Source organism: Panulirus ornatus, chromosome 1 (assembly GCF_036320965.1).
Source record: "Panulirus ornatus isolate Po-2019 chromosome 1, ASM3632096v1, whole genome shotgun sequence".
Classification (NCBI taxonomy): domain Eukaryota; kingdom Metazoa; phylum Arthropoda; class Malacostraca; order Decapoda; family Palinuridae; genus Panulirus; species Panulirus ornatus.
This window is the reverse complement of record NC_092224.1, coordinates 83,012,458-83,037,241: the sequence shown is the minus strand read 5'-3', so window position 1 is coordinate 83,037,241 and position 24,784 is coordinate 83,012,458. Positions and strand designations below refer to the sequence as shown.

The 24,784-nt window shown below is 43.9% G+C and overlaps 1 protein-coding gene across 1 annotated transcript in view; it reads right to left on the bottom strand.

Moving 5' to 3' along the window:
* The window catches only part of 5-HT2B (5-hydroxytryptamine receptor 2B), an 823,709-nt gene that overhangs the window by 708,037 nt on the left and 90,888 nt on the right, over positions 1 to 24,784 (bottom strand). The gene's annotated exons all lie outside the window — the stretch shown is intronic.

Sequence of the window (24,784 nt, the reverse complement as noted above, 5' to 3'; positions counted from 1 at the left end):
GCAGCAGCAGCAGCAGCAGCAGCGGCTACCTATGTGTACACACAGTAAAAGATAAAAAAGATCACATTTTTGCGTGAAATGATATGGCACGAAGGGCGAAGGATTCTGAGAAATGCCTATTGGTCTGGCCTCGCACTGGTAGCCCTGTTTTCACGATATTGCACTATATTGGTGGTTGGTGACATTCCCGTCATTTGCCGTAATGTATGATACACTGATAACATGTAAGCTCATGCAAGTAATTATGAACGCAGGGGTACCACGTCATCAGAAAATTTGTCTCACATTCACACTGACCAACCACCAAACCTGCCGAGAGAATGAGTGTTATTAATCATTTCAAAATCTATCGAACCTAGCCAGGAAGATTTTTTTTTTTTTTCTACCATGTGTACGTCACAGTACAATAGCGGCTACCGGATCAAAGTATAATCTGAATATCATAGTGGCTTATATCTGCGTTAGAGTACAGTTGTGACTAGGCTATGTGTACGTTAAATGATAACAGAGGCTATTATGTATACGTGCAATATCGTAATGCAGCGCTGCTTGGTAAGGTCCATTCATACGTCGGCCATGTTATGTGGATTCAGTTATAAGTTAAGCCATGTTAGGTATGCTTCAGTTATACGGTCGAGCCATGTTAAGTAAGGTTAATTATACGTCGAAGCGTTTTAGGTAAGGCTATTACAAGTCGAGCCATGTTAGGTAAGGTGCAGTTACACGTCGAACCATGTTAGGTAAAGTTCAGTTATACGTTGAGCCATGTTAGGTAAGGTTGTTCTACGTCGAGCCATGTTAGGTAAGGTTGTTCTACGTCGAACCAAGATAGGTAAGGTTGTTATACGTCGAACCATGTTAGTTAAGGTTGTTATACGTCGAGCCATGTTAGGTAAGGTTCAGGTGCACGTCGAACCATCTTGGGTAAGGTTTAATTATAGGTAGAAGCCATGTTGGGTTTTAATTATATTATATTATCTTGAGCTAAGGAAATATTTATGATATTTCAAAACAGATTTAGTTAATCAACGATGCATTCTGGTATATGTCACGCTCGCTCTAGCCTCGTCTTACATTCACATAAGCTCAGTCAGGATGGCATCTATTCTAAGCTCAATTCCTCATGATTCGTTCTTTTTGTTGGAGTTCGGAGTACGTTCGTTCACCTTTGCACTATCACGCTGCAAATAAAAAAAGAGATATTTTTAAGAGAGGTAGTGACCCTTAAATTTTCCCTACAAAGATTCTTCTACTCGAATCTAATTTTATTTTTTTTTCTAAAGAATCTTATGTGCAGCGTTGATAAAGAGAAAGATTTATATCCAGGTCGTGCAAAGGTCTCTGGCCGGGATGTGGAGGGGCTGCTTTCCGTAATATGGATTTATTACCAACTGCTTCAAATCCTCTGGAATGCTACCGGTAACATATTGGAAAATATTTTTCAGTGGATTATGCGAATGTTCACCTCAGGGTAATGCTAAAAAGAGTATTTTTCATATATATATATATATATATATATATATATATATATATATATATATATATATATATATATATATATATATATATATATATATGTATATCTATATATATATATATATATATATATATATATATATATATATATATATATATATATATATATATATATATTGTAAGCCGGCCGAATATCTTCGTTAATACACTGTTTGTTACAAAGTTTCTGTTGTTTTTCAATTTTTCTCACCACACATATTGCTTTATCATATAAAGTGTGCATTAAATGTCCCATATTCATTTTCATTTCATACCTTAAATTACATGAGACGTTTCGGGTACACGAACACTGCTCATCTTCAGTCAAATTTATCATAAAAGATACATCATGCTATAGAGAATATAGCAGGAATGAATCACATATTGAAGAGTTTCAGATGAGAGCAGTGAGAGGACAATATGGTGATCTGTGGACCGTGTTCCCTCGGAGTTCCTGCGTATTAGTATGTTCGGTAGGGGTAACACCCGGTGGGTCAACGGTTGGGGGGGGGAGGGGTTGTAGTTGAGGTAGAGAGTGTTCTACCTTGTCCTGCACTTTGATGATTTATGAAGTTTTATATATATATATATATATATATATATATATATATATATATATATATATATATATATATATATATATATATATATATATATATATAGTGCATATGAACGCGCACTTTTCATAGAACACATAATGCCCTCCAACACCAGGGATTCGAACCCTGTACCATTTGCGTGGTAGCTGGGAACATTAACCGCGATCACAGCCGAGGGATCAGCGTTCCCAGCTACTACGGAAATAGCACAAGGTTCGAATCCTTACCGCTGGAGGGCATTATGTGACATACATGTATATATATATATATATATATATATATATATATATATATATATATATATATATATATATATATATATAGATATATAGATATATAGATATATAGATATATGTGTGTGTGTGTGTGTGTGTGTGTGTGTGTGTGTGTGTGTGTGTGCGTGTGTGTGTGTGTGTGTGTGTGTTATCTATCTATGAATTCACACACAACATAACCTACAATTACACGGAGAGAGAGAGAGAGAGAGAGAGAGAGAGAGAGAGAGAGAGAGAGAGAGAGAGAGAGAGAGAGAGAGAGAGAGAGAGAGAGAGAGAGAGAGATTGTGTTGCCCGTGTCAAGAGCAGCACAGGGTTGTCAAGCCCCTGTAACATACATAAGTGATGTCTGATTTTTTACCCAGATACCATTCAGCAGTGCTGCCAACACCACGGTTGGAAACTCAGCAGCCAAGTTCAATGTTGCTCCTGGCTTTAGGTCGGTGATGTCAGACTGCAGGTAAATAAACAAGTGAGTGCATACACATTCTATATATATATATATATATATATATATATATATATATATATATATATATATATATATATATATATATATATGGCAGCAATAGGTGTTCTGAGGATGTCTAATTTGTTTATGACCTTTTTTGACGATGTTTATGTTTTAGGAAGTGACTGTTGTACGTGTTTGTATATGATGCCCCCCCAGGATTGTTAAAGAGTTGTGTTGAGTGGGACTGGCTGATGTATTTAGGGTGGAGGGAAGGTGAACGTCAGGATCCATGTTCATCAGGGGGGTAAGAAGATGACGGCAGAACTCTGGTGGTGGCTGTGGTGGCGATCCTCCGACGGATCACTTGCTAATTCATCACCGAACCGGTGAAGCTTATGAGTGATTGACGCATCTTAGAATAGTCAAGAGAGATTGAAACGTCATTATCCCAGTGTTCGAGGTCACGATCTATCAACGCTTTGCCTTGATTTACATAAGCAACAGCCGGGTCAGGCTGTGCCCGGATGAAACAAATTACATGACAAATTATACAACAAATTTCTGTTAGCAAGAAATCAGCAGAGTCGTAGATATAAGCTAACGTCTCGACGGAAATGATTTGGACTCGGCTGCCACTGTGAACTCGAAGTGTCTATACACAGATTGACGGGACGACCCTTAGGCACAATGATACACTGCATGGCGGAACGAACCATTGCCTCTAATGACCTAACCCCTTGATCCGGCCCTCAAGAGTTAGGTCCAACGCTAGACCTTCACAACCAGACGTCGTAACGTCGAGCTCAATGGCTTGACTAAACAGAGAAATAAAAAACTTTTCTGATAATCAAAGATGCAACTGAATACGCCTCCCGCACCGTTCCGACATCAACGTTATGCAAGCTCGATAGCAAGATCATCACATTGGAACTGACCCAGGACCGATCATGGGCATGAGCTAGTACAGCACACACACACACACACACACACACACACACGTCGCCCAGAATGGAGAGTGATGCGTTACTTCCTTTCTCTGTCAACCACTTCCAGGTAAGGAGGGCGCCTTGATCCCACTGGACCCCAGTCTACCAACTGAGAGTTCTCCGGACGTCTTGATTAAACGAGAGCATTGTTTTTCACTATTGTCTTACGTTCCTACATTTCACCAACAATCTGTCAGCAACGAGATCATCACCACAACTAAGACCAACTCTCAGGATGGAATACCCAGCTCGAGGGATAAGACACGTTTACGGTTTCCATCTGAGGACGCGACATGTGAACCCCACCTACACAGAGGCTTGAGTTGACCTGTGTTGACGTTGTCTTCACATGCTGGTGTGGTAGGTTACGCGAATGCCTTCTTCACTAAGGCGTCCAGTTTCAATAATCAATCAGTGCACCTACGTTTGCAGGAGAGGCGGGTCAACTTCGTCACCTTGTGGGAGCATTTCTACAAGCCGTCTATGAAGGATGGGTCACATGTAAACAAATGAGGAGCTGCGCATTTTGGCGAGCTTCTCAGTGAGTCTGCTCGTGCGTTGTGGTCAAATAACGCAACTTACGTGGAACAGGCCCCTCCTACGTGGAACAGACCCCTCCTACGTGGAACAGACCCTACCTAAGTGGAACAGACCCTACCTAAGTGGAGCAAACCTCTCCTACGTGGAACAGACCCCACCCGGTAGCATCTCTCGCAAGAATTTTCATTCATTTATTAGAATATTTTACATAAATGCCCGCTGTGTACGAAAAAATTAGCTAAACTAAAAACATCGTCATTTCTATACTGTACTTACACGTGACTAATGAATTTTGATATGTTTAAGTGCAAGGTTTACACATAAGTAGCAAAAATGAGAAGGCAAATTTCAGTATGAGTTCTGTTGAGTTTCAAAATGCAAATCAAGAAATATACTTGGTGTACGGATCTCCTGTGACCTAAGGTCATGTCAGCAGTATACAGGAACAGTTAGAAAGGCGTACAAAATCTAAGGCTTCATAGATAGGGATTAGAGTTCAATTCTACGAATACAATCCTCACTCCTTACAATCCACTAGAGCGTTTCAGCTTGAATACTGTGTTCAGTTTTGGTTACCTTACCTTGGAAAAAAAAAAAAAGACCATAGAACTGAGAGCGTATAATGAGACCAACCAGAAACGGGAAATAATTCCTATGAGTGTCGACCAGACGACTCAAACGCATTCAGCTTAGGAAGAAAAAAAAAAAGTTATTCATAATAATCATTGAAGTCTTTGACGGCCCGGATGTATGCAGCTGCTGAAGTCTGATATCACTTGATATCATCTGTAGCAATGGATACACACACTCCCAGGCAAACGTTTTCATCCCTGTGAAGCACATTTATTCTTTACCTGGATCGTTAACGTTTAGAACGTTATACCAATACGAGCAGCGGAAAGCATCGCCACAGACACATTCAGAAATCCTCTTAGCTAACACTCTATAGCTGACACTGTCTCCACCCCCGAAGCTAAGCTTGAAGTACACTGGTATCTATGTATAAATACAAAGGAATCCAAACACTAACAGACAATCGAGTACACTGGGAAGAGTAAGAAAGCACAGAGATGATCTGTCTGTCTGCTTTTCATCTCTTGCCACATTAATCTCTAGATCTCTTCCACTATCACAAACACTCTCCAAAGGACCCAGCGATCAATCATTGTTTGCATCTCTTGGTATTCTCAGCAGTTCTTCGTCCACGACTATGTCTACTCCGGCTGAAATGACGTATATTGACTCGTCCAGATCCTCTTCGCAGTGTCGACTTTACGTTGTTGAGATTTAGATCTGGAGAAGGCATATGATAGAGTTGATAGAGATGCTCTGTGGAAGGTATTAAGAATATATGGTGTGGGAGGCAAGTTGTTAGAAGCAGTGAAAAGTTTTTATCGAGGATGTAAGGCATGTGTACGTGTAGGAAGAGAGGAAAGTGATTGGTTCTCAGTGAATGTAGGTTTGCGGCAGGGGTGTGTGATGTCTCCATGGTTGTTTAATTTGTTTATGGATGGGGTTGTAAGGGAGGTAAATGCAAGAGTCCTGGAAAGAGGGGCAAGTATGAAGTCTGTTGGGGATGAGAGAGCTTGGGAAGTGAGTCAGTTGTTGTTCGCTGATGATACAGCGCTGGTGGCTGATTCATGTGAGAAACTGCAGAAGCTGGTGACTGAGTTTGGTAAAGTGTGTGGAAGAAGAAAGTTGAGAGTAAATGTGAATAAGAGCAAGGTTATTAGGTACAGTAGGGGTGAGGGTCAAGTCAATTGGGAGGTGAGTTTGAATGGAGAAAAACTGGAGGAAGTGAAGTGTTTTAGATATCTGGGAGTGGATCTGTCAGCGGATGGAACCATGGAAGCGGAAGTGGATCATAGGGTGGGGGAGGGGGCGAAAATTTTGGGAGCCTTGAAAAATGTGTGGAAGTCGAGAACATTATCTCGGAAAGCGAAAATGGGTATGTTTGAGGGAATAGTGGTTCCAACAATGTTGTATGGTTGCGAGGCGTGGGCTATGGATAGAGATGTGCGCAGGAGGATGGATGTGCTGGAAATGAGATGTTTGAGGACAATGTGTGGTGTGAGGTGGTTTGATCGAGTAAGTAACGTAAGGGTAAGAGAGATGTGTGGAAATAAAAAGAGCGTGGTTGAGAGAGCAGAAGAGGGTGTTTTGAAATGGTTTGGGCACATGGAGAGAATGAGTGAGGAGAGATTGACCAAGAGGATATATGTGTCGGAGGTGGAGGGAACGAGGAGAAGAGGGAGACCAAATTGGAGGTGGAAAGATGGAGTGAAAAAGATTTTGTGTGATCGGGGCCTGAACATGCAGGAGGGTGAAAGGAGGGCAAGGAATAGAGTGAATTGGAGTCATGTGGTATACAGGGGTTGACGTGCTGTCAGTGGATTGAATCAAGGCATGTGAAGCGTCTGGGGTAAACCAAGGAAAGCTGTGTAGGTATGTATATTTGCGTGTGTGGACGTGTGTATGTACATGTGTATGGGGGGGGGGGTTGGGCCATTTCTTTCGTCTGTTTCCTTGCGCTACCTCGCAAACGCGGGAGACAGCGACAAAGTATAAAAAAAAAAAAAAAAAAAAAAAAAAAAAAAAATACAAATATAATTTTGAATATGAGATTGTCAGATGGTATCATGCAATCGTGATTAATTAGATATTCAATTTCGTATCTAAATGGATGCATAACTGATGTAATTCACACAATAACGTCAGAGGATCCGGTTACTCGCATGAATCAAGATAACAATAAACCTGTTGAGTAGATATAACCACTCATCATGAGTCGACATCTGGAGACAACCTACCTCGCTCTACGAAAACGTATGAAGCAAGAAGAACTGGCATCTATGTGTCAATAATAATAATGTTTGTGTCAATAATAATAATAATAATAATAATAATGATAATAATAATAATAATAATAATAACAATAGTAAGAAGAATAATGATAATAATAATGACAATAATGATAATGATATTAATAATAATAAATACAATAATGAAAATGATTATAATAATAATAATAATAATAATAATAATAATAATAATAATAATAATAATAATAATAATAATAATATTAATAATAATAATAATAATGATAATAATAATAATAATAACAATAATAATAAACTGCTTACTGATTTACCTCCCGCCACAACTTGAAAATTTACAGACAAATCCATACAATAACCAGCGGGGAAGGGGAGAGAGATGGGGGGAAGGAAGTTGTCAAACAAAGCCTTTACACAAATACGAGGGTGGAGCTTTGATTGACAGTCTTATATATACTGGTGACGTTCACAGTGAGGCGGGATGGGTCAGTTCATGCATCAGTCTTGCATGCTCGAGCTGGGATAGTTTAGATTCGGCTGTCGTAACAAAATGACGGGTTTAGTGAAGCAGGTTGATGTTAAACTGGTGGACGAGGTCCAGGCTTGTGTGGGTGACTGTGGGTGTGTTGCTGTGACATAGGTGAGTCTTAGTTAATGTAATTCTCAGCCCTCCCTCGTAGCCTGTCTTCTTGTGCCTAACCTTCGCCTTTTATTCATACTGTCTCAAATACACTAAATACATTAACTATACGTTCACAACCTGAAACCCTAGCTTAATTCTTTAACCCAATATCCGTCTAAATTGTTACATTTACGTTATCAATGGCTCCCAGATCACAGTAAAAGCTTTTCATTCTCAACTCATTCTCTTATCTTACATCCACAGTCGTCAGTTTATCTTCTCCCAGATTCACAAATGCTGAAAATCCATCTCATGTATATTGAATCTTAACCTTAACGTTCATGTCTTAACTTGTTATTAAGTGTTTTTCTTTTTTTTTCCCACTCACAGTGCTCATCCGGCTCATTGAACGCGACACAGAGAGCCTCACGCTCGAGGCGGGTTTGTTTACATTACCAGGTCGCTTGTATCACAAAACCAGAATTACGGTGGCGCTGAAAATCGGGAACATCAACAACAACAACATTATCAAAATAACTGACAGGCAACAGAGGGGGAAACAAACAGTCTGTCTTGTTTTCATTTTTCCTGTCCCAGGAAATTTCTAGGATTGAAAGGCTTGACCTGGAATATCGAGGACACACTGATCCGACCTGGGATCATTAGGATACACGTGTGTTGCATAGAGTCACCATGGTACATAGGTCTGACCTGGAGTCTTCAGGATACGCAGGTCTGACCCTGGGAGTCTCCAACATACACAGGTATGACCTGAAGTCTTCAACATACACAGGTCTGACCTGGAGTCTCCAACATACACAGGTCTGACCTGGAGTCTCCAACAAACACAGGTCTGACCCTGGAGTCTCCACTACACACAGGTCTGACCTGGAGTCTTCAACATACACAGGTCTGACCCTGGCGTCTCCACTACACACAGGTTTGACCTGGAGTCTTCAACATACACAGGTCTGACCCTGGAGTCTCCACCACACACAGGTCTGACCTGGAGTCTTCACCATACACAGTTCTGACCCTGGAGTCTCCAACATACACAGGTCTGACCTGGAGCTTCCAACATACACAAGTCTGAGATGAAGTCTGCTCATATATCTTAATTTCATCATGACTTTCAATATGGCCGGACCTGAAAGTCATGCCCTCCAAAATACCGCGTCACACCTACATCATCGTATAACATATGGGTAAACCAAGACGACGTCGGTTCTAAACAACCTTCTCCTGCATGACCCGGGCGCTGGACGTCCACGAACGTGATACCTGGTATATACCTTACTGAAAGGGATAGAAAAAATAATCCGATGATCATCCCAGCATAGAGATGTGATCAGTCGAGGATGTCCAGCCTCGTCATCACGACAACATTATATATATATACATATATATATATATATATATATATATATATATATATATATGTGTGTGTGTGTGTGTGTGTGTGTGTGTGTGTGAGAGAGAGAGAGAGAGAGAGAGAGAGAGAGAGAGAGAGGAAGGGCTGGAAATCCTCCCCTCCTGTTTCACTTTCCTTAAAGAAAATACAGAGATGAGGGCCAAGTGGGGATTTTTTTTCCCCTCTATGGAGCATTCATCTGTTCTTGACGCTACCTCGCTCACGCGAGAAACGGCGAACTTGTATGGAAAAAGAGATTCAAGCAATTCATGATTACCTCACGACCAATTTCTATGCGGGTCCTGGTGTCACCCAGAACCTTTCTGGAGGCTCCTGCAGCCCGAGGCGTTGCTACCTTCAGCAGCAGGGAAATGTAGACTCCTTTGAAATGAGAAGTTCTTTGACGAGACTTTGAGTGCACTAATCTTCATTGCTTGCAGCTCGGTTGTGTTTGCTTTTGATAGGGTGGAAGGCTACGGAGGTGAGGCATGGTGTAGAGTGGATGAATTATTTGTATAAGATGTTGAGCGATTCTTTTTCCCGCCCAGATGTGGTCGGATCCATCAAGTCATCATTCATAAGTTTGAGGAAGCACAAGAGAGTTAGATTTAAAGTGATAAAACTATTTCTGTTGTGACTTAAAAGTTGAGAGTGCGCAAATCTGTAAACTATAGTTGTGTTCTTCACAAAACCGAGTAGCTTAGATGTGGAGTCTTCCTTGAGAGATAAGAATGAAAGATCTTTATCCAAAGTCTCACAAAAGATACAAAGAGATATACAGAAAAACAGCTCCTGAGGTAGTGTTTTTATCGCGTCATTGCGCCCGACACAGAGCATCTACTAAACGTAAATATCTTCTCTTATTTTTGTCTATGGGGAAAAGCGCTCTCGAACCCGCAGCAGTGGCTGTGATCTCCATGAATTCTCCATAGAATAACCAACTGTTTATACCCACAAAGGACGGTCCTTTATGGCGCTTTAACATTATCTCCTGCGAGGTGGATCCAAGAAGAGTATCTACATTGGATCTAAGACCAATCGTCTACCCAAGACACCAACGGCGCGTTGTTTTGACGCAGAGAAATAAGAATAATACCCCGTTTTCCTCGTCTACGGTTCTGATAACATCTTCGTGTGTATATGTACGATGATCACTTACGCCAACTTCTTGAAAACAGTCCATTTGAATGGAGGTTCGAACATAAGGAATCCTTATTCTACAAAGACAGAAGACTAGACAAACATACAAACTCCTCCCCCGTTTACAAAAACACTTATGATAAAGTGCATTCGCCTTACGAGGACTTGTAATCATTCTGAGGCTCTTCATCAAACGTAGATTGAACCTCGCCTCGTACAGCGAGGGGAGTTGAGCGATGTGGAAAGTGAGAACAAAATCGGAGTGATCTCATCTGGCCTCCGCTGACGTTATTTTATACTGCTTGATGCCGCTACCGTTCTCTCGCTCTGCGTCCTCCAGTCATGTGGGAGGTTATCCATGCCAACCGGGAACACAAACACAGGTAAACTGTCTCAAGGTAACGAGGCTGGATGGATATGGCATTGGTGACTAGGATGATGTGGATATATATATATATATATATATATATATATATATATATATATATATATATATATATATATATATATATATATATATATATATATATATATATATATAACGTGTGTGTGTGTGTGTTATTCATTACGACAAATGTGTAAATTCGGGTGGGGAGTAAACACAGGGGAAGAGCTCTCCCCTGTGTTTACTCACTACCCCAAATGGCGTCCCAGCTACGTCGCTTCGTTGTATATTAACTGACTGTTACATTTCTTTCTCGTATCTCCCCTGATGATGTGATTATTACACGAAAGTGCACTTGGGAATTTATCGTGTTTCATTTCCCCATTGACTCACAGGTATATATATACTTTTTTTTTTTTTTTTTTTTTTTTTTATACTTTGTCGCTGTCTCCCGCGTTTGCGAGGTAGCGCAAGGAAACAGACGAAAGAAATGGCCCCCCCCCCATACACATGTACATACACACGTCCACACACGCAAATATACATACCTACACAGCTTTCCATGGTTTACCCCAGACGCTTCACATGCCTTGCTTCAATCCACTGACAGCACGTCAACCCCTGTATACCACATGACTCCAATTCACTCTATTTCTTGCCCTCCTTTCACCCTCCTGCATGTTCAGGCCCCGATCACACAAAATCTTTTTCACTCCATCTTTCCACCTCCAATTTGGTCTCCCTCTTCTCCTCGTTCCCTCCACCTCCGACACATATATCCTCTTGGTCAATCTCTCCTCACTCATTCTCTCCATGTGCCCAAACCATTTCAAAACACCCTCTTCTGCTCTCTCAACCACGCTCTTTTTATTTCCACACATCTCTCTTACCCTTACGTTACTTACTCGATCAAACCACCTCACACCACACATTGTCCTCAAACATCTCATTTCCAGCACATCCATCCTCCTGCGCACATCTCTATCCATAGCCCACGCCTCGCAACCATACAACATTGTTGGAACCACTATTCCCTCAAACATACCCATTTTTGCTTTCCGAGATAATGTTCTCGACTTCCACACATTTTTCAAGGCTCCCAAAATTTTCGCCCCCTCCCCCACCCTATGATCCACTTCCGCTTCCATGGTTCCATCCGCTGACAGATCCACTCCCAGATATCTAAAACACTTCACTTCCTCCAGTTTTTCTCCATTCAAACTCACCTCCCAATTGACTTGACCCTCACCCCTACTGTACCTAATAACCTTGCTCTTATTCACATTTACTCTCAACTTTCTTCTTCCACACACTTTACCAAACTCAGTCACCAGCTTCTGCAGTTTCTCACATGAATCAGCCACCAGCGCTGTATCATCAGCGAACAACAACTGACTCACTTCCCAAGCTCTCTCATCCCCAACAGACTTCATACTTGCCCCTCTTTCCAGGACTCTTGCATTTACCTCCCTTACAACCCCATCCATAAACAAATTAAACAACCATGGAGACATCACACACCCCTGGCGCAAACCTACATTCACTGAGAACCAATCACTTTCCTCTCTTCCTACACGTACACATGCCTTACATCCTCGATATATATATATATATATATATATATATATATATATATATATATATATATATATATATATATATATATATATATATATATATATATATGTATATATATATTCGTACATGTCCTTCACTTGGACCATTAGCATATACCATTCGACTGTACCTTCAGCTTGAAGCTTTAGCTTATTCCTCTCACTTATCAGCTAATCTTGTGCCAAGGACGCTAAAACCTGTAGAGTTAATTAATACCATCGACCAAAAGGAGTCAGACGGATCAGCCCTGACGCTGAGGAAAGTGCGAGCTCTCTCTCTCTCTCTCTCTCTCTCTCTCTCTCTCTCTCTCTCTCTCTCTCTCTCTCTCTCTCTCTCTCTCTGTGTGTGTGTGTGTGTGTGTGTGTGTGTGTGTGGCAGGCAGCCACTAACCTCTGGAGTATATCGGAAGAGGTTATCATGGGTGGGGAAGTAAGCCAGCACTTTTGTGGCTGTCAGTTTCCGCTACTTTGTCCCAGCTTGTAGTCTCAGTCCACAAGGATACAGTCTCACCTATCTCTCACCTAGCTAACACGTAACTCACACGCCCAGTTCTTCGTAACTCTAGTTTGTGTGTGTGTGTGTGTGTGTGTGTGTGTGTGTGTGTGTGTGTGTGTGTGTTGTCGCCAGCACCACTGAGGTTGGCGTTCAAACTTATACACAAGCTTGAGTTTGTTCGTAAACGAGGAACGTATCTCCAGCTGGTCCGCTACTGTTGGTGCGAAATTTGTGGCGTTTTTTCTTAAACGTCAGCGTGCAGAGAAAGGCATTTGCCTATGAGAGAGAAAAAAATATACACCAATTTTTTCTTTTTTCGTTAATGTGTTAAAACCTGCGTCCAGCACTAGGGTTTAGGGTGAGAACATCTGCCTCACAGACACCTATTACTCTTCATTGCGAACTTCTAGTATTTCTTTTTTTTTTCATATACATAAATTCAGCCGCAAAAAGTTCTACTATTTTTCCAGTAAGAAAACATGGGACGGACAAAACTTTCTGAAAAGCGTTCAACTTTGCGTTGAAGTTTGTGTTTAAACGAGGGCATTTGCACACATCTCCCCCGTTTTTCTGGTTAAACGAAATTCGAGTACACGATGGCGTCATCAAAGTATGTTTGTATACCAGAATGAAAATATAGGAGAAAAAATAATATATATTTAGAATTTCTGGTGCAGAAGTACAAGGACATATATAACAGTGTGTGAATTGTTTCTGTTACGGAGATGTACTGTGTTTTTAAAGATGGTTAAAGGGGTTTGGCGAGGGTGACCTGGTGAGTTTGACCTGGAAATTCACCTGGTATGAAGGTCCTGTTCGGAGTAACAAGCTAAGAGGGACCTCGTCTTGGACTGGTTGGGAACCAGATTAAAATGACCCGTGAAAGGAGGCTTGGTGGTGTGGGATCTGGGAACGAAGACTAGGCTATTGGAGTCTGTTGAGGTGGACGTGGTGAGAGCGACCTGTCGAAAGGAGCCTTAACGAGGCTGTAATCTGGTCAAGGGGGAAGACTTAGTCAGGAGGGGGTTGATGTGCTGGAAATAAATGGCATCGAACCTCATAAACACTTTACTGAAGTCCGAAATCATAGCGGGATAAGTCAAGTGATTCTCGCTTAAGCTGAAGAGCTTTAGTAAAGCCTCAAAGGCACTTAGTAAAACTCGAGATCGCCCGAGATGTTACATATTTTCAATAAAACGAAAGGTCTTCGATGAGGACAGAATTTTAACCTCATCTCAACTGAGCTAACCAAACGAAACTTAAAACTGACTTAAACTAAACTAACCAAACCTGACCTGACCTGACCAGACAAGGGTCTTCACTGAATAACCTAACTTAACCTAACTTAACCAAACCAAACGAAATCAAATCAAACCAAACGTAACATCACACGACATACTAAAGGTTTTCACAGAAGCTAAGAATCGTAACTAGGACTAGAGATTCCTCATTAAACCCACAATTCCTCACAGAGGCTATAGTTCCTTATTGAAGCCAAAGATCGTCACACATACTCACAGAGCCTTACTACAATGAGATGTTCTCAATGGTGCCAAAGGTTTTCATTGAAGCCAAAGATTTCGACGAAAGTCAGATACCCTTGAAGCCAAAGAACCTCATCAAATTCAAATGATTCCTGTGAAAGTCAACAATGGTGTCACTAAATTCCAAGATCCCTAGTGAATGCACAGATACTCGCCCAAAGCGAAAAGAATTTCGGTGAATCTGATAATTCTCACTAAAGCTAGCGATACAAACTGACGAAATTCGTCCTCATGGAAGCCAAAGACTCTACTTAAGCCGAAAATTGACCTAAAGTCGAAGATCACTTCTGATAACAACGTTCTCACTAAAGCAAAAAGCCCTAAGAATAGATGAATGTGGATACAAGACTCTCAGTGAAACGAATGATCCACAGTGAAGACAACTGTTCCAGGTAAAGCCAAAGATCTCCACTTGAGTCACATATCCCTGAGCCAATCATCGTACTGAAGCCAAAGGTCTCCACTGAAGCGAAAGATCCTTGAAGAAGCCAACGATTTACTGAGACTGCTTCCGTAAAATCCCTTTTCAGCCGACAAATGCCCGCATCCAAGCCGATTTCTGAAACCAAATATCTCAAATGAAGTTAAAAAAAAAAAAGAAGATCGTCCCTGAGGGCATAGAGCCTTTCCGAATCCAATAATTCTCTCCAATGCCAAACAACTAACCAGGGATGAACTGGTCGGCTCAGCCAGCAGTAAGAGTAAATGCAAGGGATTCCTACCGAGACCAGAGATACTCAAGGAAGCCAAAGCTCCTGCCGACAGCCAGGAATCCTTCCATAGCTCCAGCCTGTCTTTTGTTCTTCCCAAGCTCCCTCAACAGCGCTGTACATCAGGTCTAAATATATCAAGACAAATTTACACTCGACACAGGAGTAGAATATAAAAAAATTCACATTTTTTTTTTCTCTTCCCCTTACTTGCGTGTTTATATGATCTATGGCTTGTAGGGCTTTGCTTGTAGACGCTACATGTTTATTCAAAGACCATAAAAGTGTCCCAAACAGTAGAGATGGCCGGGGTGGGGAGGAGCTCATTATGCCGTCACTCTGCCAGTCTCAGAGGACACTCACGTGGCTGGGACTGTCTGCTTTTCTTTCCCTGCCCAGAACAAAGAGGCTTTGTCATCCTCCTCCTCCTCCTCCTCCTCCTCCATCTCCTCTTCTTTCTGCCTTCTCTCCCGCTCCTCCTCCCTACCGACACTCTCACCCGGGGGCTTTACATAAGAGAGCCACCAGTTGCTCTTTTGTAAACAGCCTCGTTCAACCTCAAAGTCTCTCATCACACCTCAGCCTCCGGAGGGAAGGGGTCGGTCCCAATCCTCGGGACAAGTGAGATCGTGTAACGTCGTGACGTTATTCAGGGGGTGTTGGAAAGCTGGTTGCTTGTTACATCTAATTACAAGTCACATTATGGGTCATAACTAGATCATGGCTGGGTTGATTTACCCACTGGTTAGGTGATGAAGAGTCACTGTTACTACCGAAGGTGGAAGGGGATGTTTCCACACGTGATGCATGGGATTTATTTCTTGTCTTTTTCGGTCGCTTGAAGCTGACTGACTTTACTGAGCGTGTTTTAAAGTCACGAGTACAAGCGCCTGAACCGATGCTTTGGCGAGAGTACTATCGGTGCTGCATCACTGTGAGGTCACTGCAATAAAGTTCTATCGAGTATATCGAGTTGGGCGACCTGAAATCTCGAAAGAGTAACGAAGTCGATGTACAGGTTTCTCGCTCTTTTTTCCCCGAAGCTTCGAAAATGTTTACGACGTTGAGATATGCCACACACCCGAGACTGGGAACGCTGGACTTCCATTAAGATGCCCGTCGTCCAGGCCGCCCTGAGGCTCGAGGTGGCTCACCCTGACCTCGTCTCTCAAAATTTACAGCGAGTCCCATTCACAGGTGCTATTCACCAGGTGCCATTTACCAAGCCCCCTTTACCACCAGGTATCATTCATCATATCCCTATTACCAAGTGCTATTTACTAGGTGCCATTCACCAGGTGCCATTCACGAGGTCCCATTTACCAGATGCCATTCACCAGGTGCTGTTCATCAGGTGCAATTAACCAGGTGCCACTCACGAGGTCCCATTCACTAGATGCTGTTCATCAGATGCCATTCATCAGGTGCCATTTACCAAATGCCATTCATCAGGTGCCATTCATCAGGTGCCATTCACCTGGTCCATCTTACCGACGTTGCCGTTGCCTTTACCATCCCTTCCCACCCAGCTCTCTCTCTCTCTCTCTCTCTCTCTCTCTCTCTCTCTCTCTCTCTCTCTCTCTCTCTCTCTCTCTCCATCCTCTCTCTCTCTCTCTCTCCCATTCCCTCTCCCTCCCACTTCCCTCTCCCTCCCACTTCCCTCTCCCTCCCACTTCCCTCTCCCTCCCTCTGTCCTCTCTCACCTCATGTCCTCTTTCCTCAAGTCTTTTATCCCCAGGGCATCTCTCCCTAGGTCCTTTCCTCCATCGTCTTCTTTCCAATGGTCTAACACCAAGTCATCTCTCTATCCATGTTCTTTCTACCCAGGTTCTCTCACCATGTTCTTTCTACCCAGGGCCTCTCACCAGGTTTTCTCCCACTGCGCCTTCTCACCAGGTCCTCTGTCACCAAGCTCTATCCCAACAGGTCCGCTCTTTCTGGGTCATCTCTCTCTCTCTCTCTCTCTCTCTCTCTCTCTCTCTCTCTCTCTCTCTCTCTCTCTCTCTCTCTCTCTCTCTCTCTCTCTCTCTCTCTCCGGGTCCTCTCTTCCTGGGTCATTCTCTCTCTCCAGGTCCTCTCTCCCTATGTTCTCTCACCAGGTCCTATTCTTTCAGGTCATATCTCCCCAGATCCAGTTCCACTATGTCCTCTCACCAGATCTTCTCCTTCCACGACTACTCTTATCAGTTCTCATCAGGTCTTCTCTCCCCAGGTCCTCTCTTCCGAGGTCATCTCCTCCAGGTCGTCTGTACCTAGGTTCTTCCTCACCAGGTCATCTTTTCCCGGGTCCTCTTTCCCTCCCTCCGTAGGTCCTTTCTCTCCTCGGGCCCTCATTCCCAGGTCCTCTTACACCAGTTACTCTCTTACCAAGTCCCCTATCCTCAGGTCCCCACGACCCCTCTCCCAAGGTCCCTCTCACCCATCTTTTCTCATTACGACCCCCTGACCAGATCCCCCTCATCAAGTACTCCTCTCCTCGAGTGCCCAGCTTCCAGACACATCCTCTACTAGATTCCTTTCACCTTGCCCTTGTCACCAGGCCTCCCTCGCCAGCCCTATCACCATGTCACACTCACCACACCCCCGTCAAGAACTTCCTCACCAGGACCCTGTCACCAGGCCTTCCCTCACTAGGCCCCTATCGCCAGGTCTCTCTCACCAGGCACCTGTCGTGAGGCGTGTCACCAGCAGCACCCTCACCCTCAACACCAACAGGTGTGTGCTAAAGGACCCGACATAAAATGTTTCCACGTAAAGGGAACAAGTCATGCAACATCAAGGCGCATGATGAAGTTTTCTTCAGACATTCTTTGCGTGTCAGCCTTTGTGTCAGTCAAGTTTGGGAATTCGGTGTTTTTGAACGCAAACAAAAGCCATGAAATCTGGGGGAAAATACTAGTCATTTACCAGCTTGGGAATTAAAAGACTATATTTGACAACATTACCTCTGTTACCGTATTACACTTTTATGTATTAGCGTCAGTGAAATACACACTTTTATCTGATGGTTTTACATGTCTTATGTGAAATGAGTTTCTAAATGCCTGAATGACTCTTCGATTTGCATTATACACTATAACGAAGTTTGGTTTATGCAAAGCTTATTCTTCCCACTACCGCAGTGACCCTCCATTAGTAGTACACAGTGCAAACCGCACACAGTTCCAGAACTAATTACCGGGGAAGGTCAGACCTGGAAAAAAGATTTTTCCGTGTAATGCGTGACCTCCTACCAACATTACGATGATCAACTGCTTCTCTGGATTACCTGTCTTTCCTTTTCTTTATCTATCTATATTCTACAGCCTGCCTGCCTTTGTAGTAATGATCAACTTTAGTGTATGTGCCAAAAGACGACACTGCACACAATCAGCTCTACCGAAAATACGGTACGAATACCACCAGTGGTACGTAAGAGTCGTTCATAAGGTACGTGGTACGGTAGTCGCAAGGGTTCCAACTGGAATATGGAACAGATGTACATATTTCTTGTTTGGCTGTTGTTGGACACTATATTCTACATATCTCTATGTTCACTGATGACCTAAAAGTAATACTTATGTAAGACTGAAAATGATCTTAACTAAGTTAAACTGAGGTTTTAGGTTGGAGGAGAGGGAGCGTGAGTCATACGTCTACTGAAGAAGGTTAGGTAGGAACCACTGGAACACACCGCACCCCCGTCCAGAACTTCCTCACCAGGACCCTGTCACCAGGCCTCCCTCACCAGGACCCTGTCACCAGGCCTCCCTCACCAGGACCCTGTCACCAGGCCTCCCTCACCAGGACCCTGTCACCAGGCCTCCCTCACCAGGACCCTGTCACCAGGCCTCCCTCGCCAGGACCCTGTCACCATGCCTCCCTCACCAGGCCCCTATCGCCAGGTCTCTCTCACCAGGCTGACACCAAAGTCTTCGTCTACATATCGGATAGTTTGTCCCTTGTATGGGCGCTCAATGACTACCATTTTCCTCTTCGTACTGCTGATGATTTAAGTTCTTTAAGAACGACGGTACAATTCTGAAGCACAATGGTACCTCTGGGTATGACGCTCCGCCCTTTGGCCAAACCCTTGAGCATCAGGACTGGTGAGAGGTTAGGCCACTATACCCAGTTGTCGTACCGTTGTGCTGATGATCGTACCATTGTACTTAAGGGCATGAACCACGTCCACTACTCATCTCGGACTACATCGTAGAATTACTTCGGGCTACAACCCACAACTCTACAACCCACGCTTACTTCTAAAATGAAACCAGCGGTTACTTAAAACGATATGTAATCTATGTCACAAATTCTAATGTTACTTTCCACTACACACCGCGTTTGCCTAAACACACGATGTCCGCCTCCTTGGCATCAAACACAATCAATAGTCTTTCAGAATACTCACCCCCAACTCCGTTTCATATCCTTCTTCCATGTTACCACTTTCTTCCACCGCTCTCTGTACTGTTGCTCCCGCTTCTTCTCTTCTTTTCCTCACACCATTTACTTCTTCCTTAACAACATTTGTTTCACTCTGAAGTTCATCAATAGTCTCACGCCCACTTCTCAATTACCCTATCTTTCGGCTCCCATGCCTTTATCTTCGCATCCCGCCTCTCTCTCTCTCTCTCTCTCTCTCTCTCTCTCTCTCTCTCTCTCTCTCTCTCTCTCTCTCTCTCTCTCTCTCTCTCTCTCTTGTACTCCACCTAGTCACTCACACTCCTTTTCTGCAGACGTCGACCATACGCTTCACGTTTCTCTTTCACCAACCTCTTCATTCCATCACACTCTTGGCTACATTCCACCGTCACCTTAAACTATAGCTCTTGCTGCTTAACCACAACGGTAGCTTATTGTACACAATAGCTCACCATTCCTCCAGACTACAGGTCAAAGTTATGGCACAAGCGATCACTTTTAGTTTGGACCTTGAATCGCCATTAGAGAATTGACAATCATTTATGTACACTACAGCCCCTTCCTCTTCATTAGTTCAGGATACAGTAAGAAGCTGTAATCTAATACTACAACTAATACCTTGCTGAAGACGAGACCCACAATCATCTTAAGTGGACAGCCTATCAGTGTATTGGACAACAACCAGCCACATTTCCAACTTACACCTACCACTTTCTTAGATTAGAAGCGGACAGTATCTTTACAATATACTATTACCTCAGGCTACAAACCACCACTATCTTAGCCTACCACTCATCATAAGACTTATAACCCAACAGTTTCTTACACGGCAACTCACGATTATCTTACATCACCACCCACCACAATCTTTACCTGGAACCCACGAAGTTTTCTTGCAAAACAGATCATCATTTTCTCACACCACAGCTCACCATTACCTCCACGGCAACCCATACGTATCTTAGACTTAAACATAACGTTCCCTTTACGCCACAGCTTAACTGTATCTTACGCGACGATCCTATACGACCCACTCTTAAGCTCTTCAGAGGAACGAGGGAATGTCGGAGAGAGGAGGAATGATCCCAGGGTACTGTAATCTCTCGCCCTATCATATTATACTTTGCTCCACACAATTCCCAGGAGCTCCCAGCTACCCCTAGAAGTACCAATATTCCCTATCAGCTCCTCGCAAATCCAAGTGCCTTTCCAAGTCCTCTCAGCATCATCATCAGCAGCAGCAGCTCCCTTGATTCTGAGAGGACCTGCCATTCTCTCAGCGCCCCAGTAACGCGTGACCAGATTACCCCATAATATTCCCATAGGTCGATAAGTTTCGCCTGCCATTATTAGTCTCGTAGGAGCCCGCTTGCTCCGGCACGGTAGGTACGGGAGGATGCACGACAGGCTGAGGAGTGGCACGACGGCTGGAGGAGAGCACGACAGGCTGAGGAAGAGACGACACACTGCGGAGGGCACGACATGCTGAGAGGGTAACGACAGCTTGTGGAGGGGAAGACAGGCTGAGGAGGGCAAGACATGCTGAGAGGGGAACGACAGCTTGTGGAGGGGAAGACAGGCTGAGGAGGGCAAGACATGCTGAGGAGGGCACGACGGCTGGAGGAGAACACGACAGGCTGAGGAAGAGACGACATACTGACGAGGGCACGACATGCTGAGAGGGGAACGACAGCTTGTGGAGGGGAAGACAGGCTGAGGAGGGCACGGCAGGCTGAGGAGAGAACAACCTCAAGAGAGAACGAAAACCTGAGAAGAGGACGACAACCTAAGCGGAGAACGACACATAAAGAAAATCCCCTATAACGAAGCGACAAACTGAGAAGAAAGAAGACAAGAATCAACTCGAGCGAGCAGAAAACGACCAAGTCAGGGGAGAGATGCATAATGATGAGGCATGAACGACGGGCTTCTTCTGAACGACGTCAAACCAAGAGAGAACGACAGGTCAGGACGGGAATAACTGGGTGATGGAGAGGAAAACGTCATTACTGAGGACTGTGAATGGTCGAAATAGTTCCTCGTTAGTGGACAGTTTATATATCTATAGAGAAGGTAGTAGTCTGGCTGTTGAAGACGAATAGTTCACAGGACAGAAGGATGGATAGTACATGAGTGAGGATGACTGAGAGTTCTCTGGTTATATAGGAAGAGAATTCCTCAATAGTGTGGGCACTTTGATTCGATTGGGCGTTGGTTATGGGAATGGATAGTTTTCCTACTTGGTAAGGCAGTTCGATGGTGGTGAGTGTTGAGGATAATGAGCTTGTTAAGGGTCGTGATAGATGGTTTGTTAGTTAAATGGGTGACTGTTTCTCTAGCCTGAAGGATATATAGTTCTTTTGGTGGGAAAGATAAGCAGTATGATAGCGTGAGTAGAGGGTAGTTAATCAGCCTAGTCGATGGGTAGTTTTGTTGTTTGAGCGTGACGGTACGACCACTGGGTACGATGACCTGAGCTGTGACCTGGCCGTTTAAGGGTCGTTCAGTCGTGCTCAAGGGTAGTATTGTCGTGCTCAGGGACCGTACCGTCATTATGGAAGGTCGCACCGTCGTGCTCAAGGGTCGTAATGTAGTGCTCAAGGGTCGTAATGTTGTGCTCAAGGGTCGTAATGTTGTGCTCAAGGTGAGTAACGTCAATACTCAAGGTTTTAATCTTGTGAATAGTGTGTTAGTTTGGAAGATGGCTAGTTGGTTGCCGAGACAAACAGACAGACGTATAATTCATGCATGGAGAGATGGTCGCTGGATGAAAGAAGAGTCTGACGAGTTTCTGGAGAGATGGAAAGGTAATAACATTAGCGGAGACAACTGAACAGCCGTAGAAAAAAAGGACAGATCGAACGGCAGTCAAATCACTACTCACACGTACAGTCAACCCATTACAAATACAGACTCTCTTCGTGCTCTCTTTTACTCTCTCTCTCTCTCTCTCTCTCTCTCTCTCTCTCTCTCTCTCTCTCTCTCTCTCTCTCTCTCTCTCTCTCTCACCTCAGCGTCTGACAAAGCAAACTGCACAAATTTCCCCCTAAGAGAGACAGTAGCTACTAAAGAAAACATCATCAGCAAGATGGGGAGGAGATGGATGGATGGATGGATGGATCCAAGGCGTTTTTCTTCTCAGCCGACAAGAAAAAGTTCCGAAGTGATAACAAACGGAACCACGTCTGAGGAGGAGGAGGAGGAGGAGGAGGAGGAGGAGGAGGTGGAGGAGGAGGAGGTGGAGGAGGAGGAGTAAGGTGTCTTATCTGTGGTACCACAGGGACTGGTGTTCTAGCCTCAATACCCTTCATGATATGATGATATCAGACACCGTGAGCGAAGTAGAGGATAGTACACCAGAGTAAGAAGAGTGACCGGATCAGAAACTGACCATAAGGAGATGAGAAAAACGACTTAGACGCCATTTATAAGAGGGAATAAGTGTTACTTGACGGAATGCAGTGAAGACGGGTTTGAACAAGTTATGGGACAATTAGGAATACACTGCAGGGGTTACCGTGTAAAGGCCCAAGAGAGAATGTGACAGAAAGTGGAACAGATGTAAAATATCTCTGAGTGTTATCATAAATGAGGAACTACAATTCGGAGAATATACCCAGATGATAACGCTCACGAAGCAGAGTGATCAGTGGCATGATTCTAATTCATTTCACTGAAAGGGAAATAAATGATATGTGACAGCCCCAAACAGCAGGCAAGAGCCATTCTTCAATCCCGTGCCGGGAGAAGTGAGAAACATGCAAGATACAACTACTCAAACTTGTACCAGAAATGCTTGACATGTGGTTGAAGTCAGTCCCAGATGAACAATGGACACGCGATTATGTTATGCAGTTTGAAGGCTGAGAGGAATAACATGTATTCACCAGGGGCAAGACGACACCTGAGGTGCGGTGAGCGCTGCGCGATGATGACCCCCCCCCGACATCATGACATAATCTTGTTATAGGGAGGTAAATAGATAGGTGTACTCTCTCTCTCTCTCTCTCTCTCTCTCTCTCTCTCTCTCTCTCTCTCTCTCTCTCTCTCTCTCTCTCTCTCTCTCTCTCTCTCTCTCCACACACAAGAGCTACCACTGTCACGCTCAAATTAGTTTTCTCAATTTTTGCGTCCAGTGCGACCCGACCCGACCCGACCCGACCCGACCCGACCCGTCATCAGCAGGAGGGTCAACAGTAGCACGGCGGAGGGTGGGGTGAAATGTGGGCGGCGAGGGACCCGACGGGGAAGATCTGTAGCAGCCTCACATGGGGGACAGACAGCTGGCGAATCACGGGCTGGCAACACTGCTTCTCGTGAGGAGAAAGTGAATCGTCATGGGATTAGGCAACACTGTTCTTGGTGTAGGCAGAACGAATCACAGGACACGGAGCAGTATTACTTGTGTACACACCCGGAGCTACTAGGAAGAGATTCCCTCGTCTAGATACCGGTATGGTCAAAATCTCCCTCGATTATAGAATCTTTTTCATTACAATTTTCTTCTAAATGATCGTAAATTCTTTCGTCTACCTCTGATGTCTGTTGTTGGGTTCGTTCATAAACTAATGCTTCCGTTACTTTCTCACGAGGGCAATGTTAAATTTCCCCTTGGGACAAGACTGGTCCCATCAGAGGTCAAAAAAAAGTCAAAGTTCAAGGTCACTACTACAATTGTAGGGGACTTGGTTTCTGGACCATAACTCGTGGATTTCACTGAGAGCTGTCAAGTGTATTATGACCCACAGAGTCAGTAAAGTCCCTGTACAATCTGCGGTCTAAAACAGATCGCGGTGGTCGGTGCGGCACACTAAGATGGTCTGGTTTCCAAGGACTCCGTTTGCGAACCAGACCTCGAGGACATCTACTGGAGGAATTTCATCCAGACGTCCAAGGTCAAGTGTAGCTTGCCGAGTATATCAGGGAGTGAGCTGCCCACGTCAAGAAGCTGTTGCTAATGGATGCTGAATCATCCCATCTTTTTTTTTTTCTTCCTTTCTCCCAGTCAGGTAAACCGACCTTTTCCAAGGAGCGCAGCGGGGTTCTCAGTCCTCCATACGACTATTTTGGTTCCCGGAACGTGGTACAAAAAAAAAAATTCACTTTCAGGCTCTGGAGGATGATGCCGGGGGGCATCGATCACGAGGTTAGGCTGGCTTTGGTGACAGTTGTCTGAGGTCAACTGAGGGAGTTGTGCGTCAAGGAACCCCCTGCTGCCGTAAACGATCTTGCTTTCCAAGTGGCAGG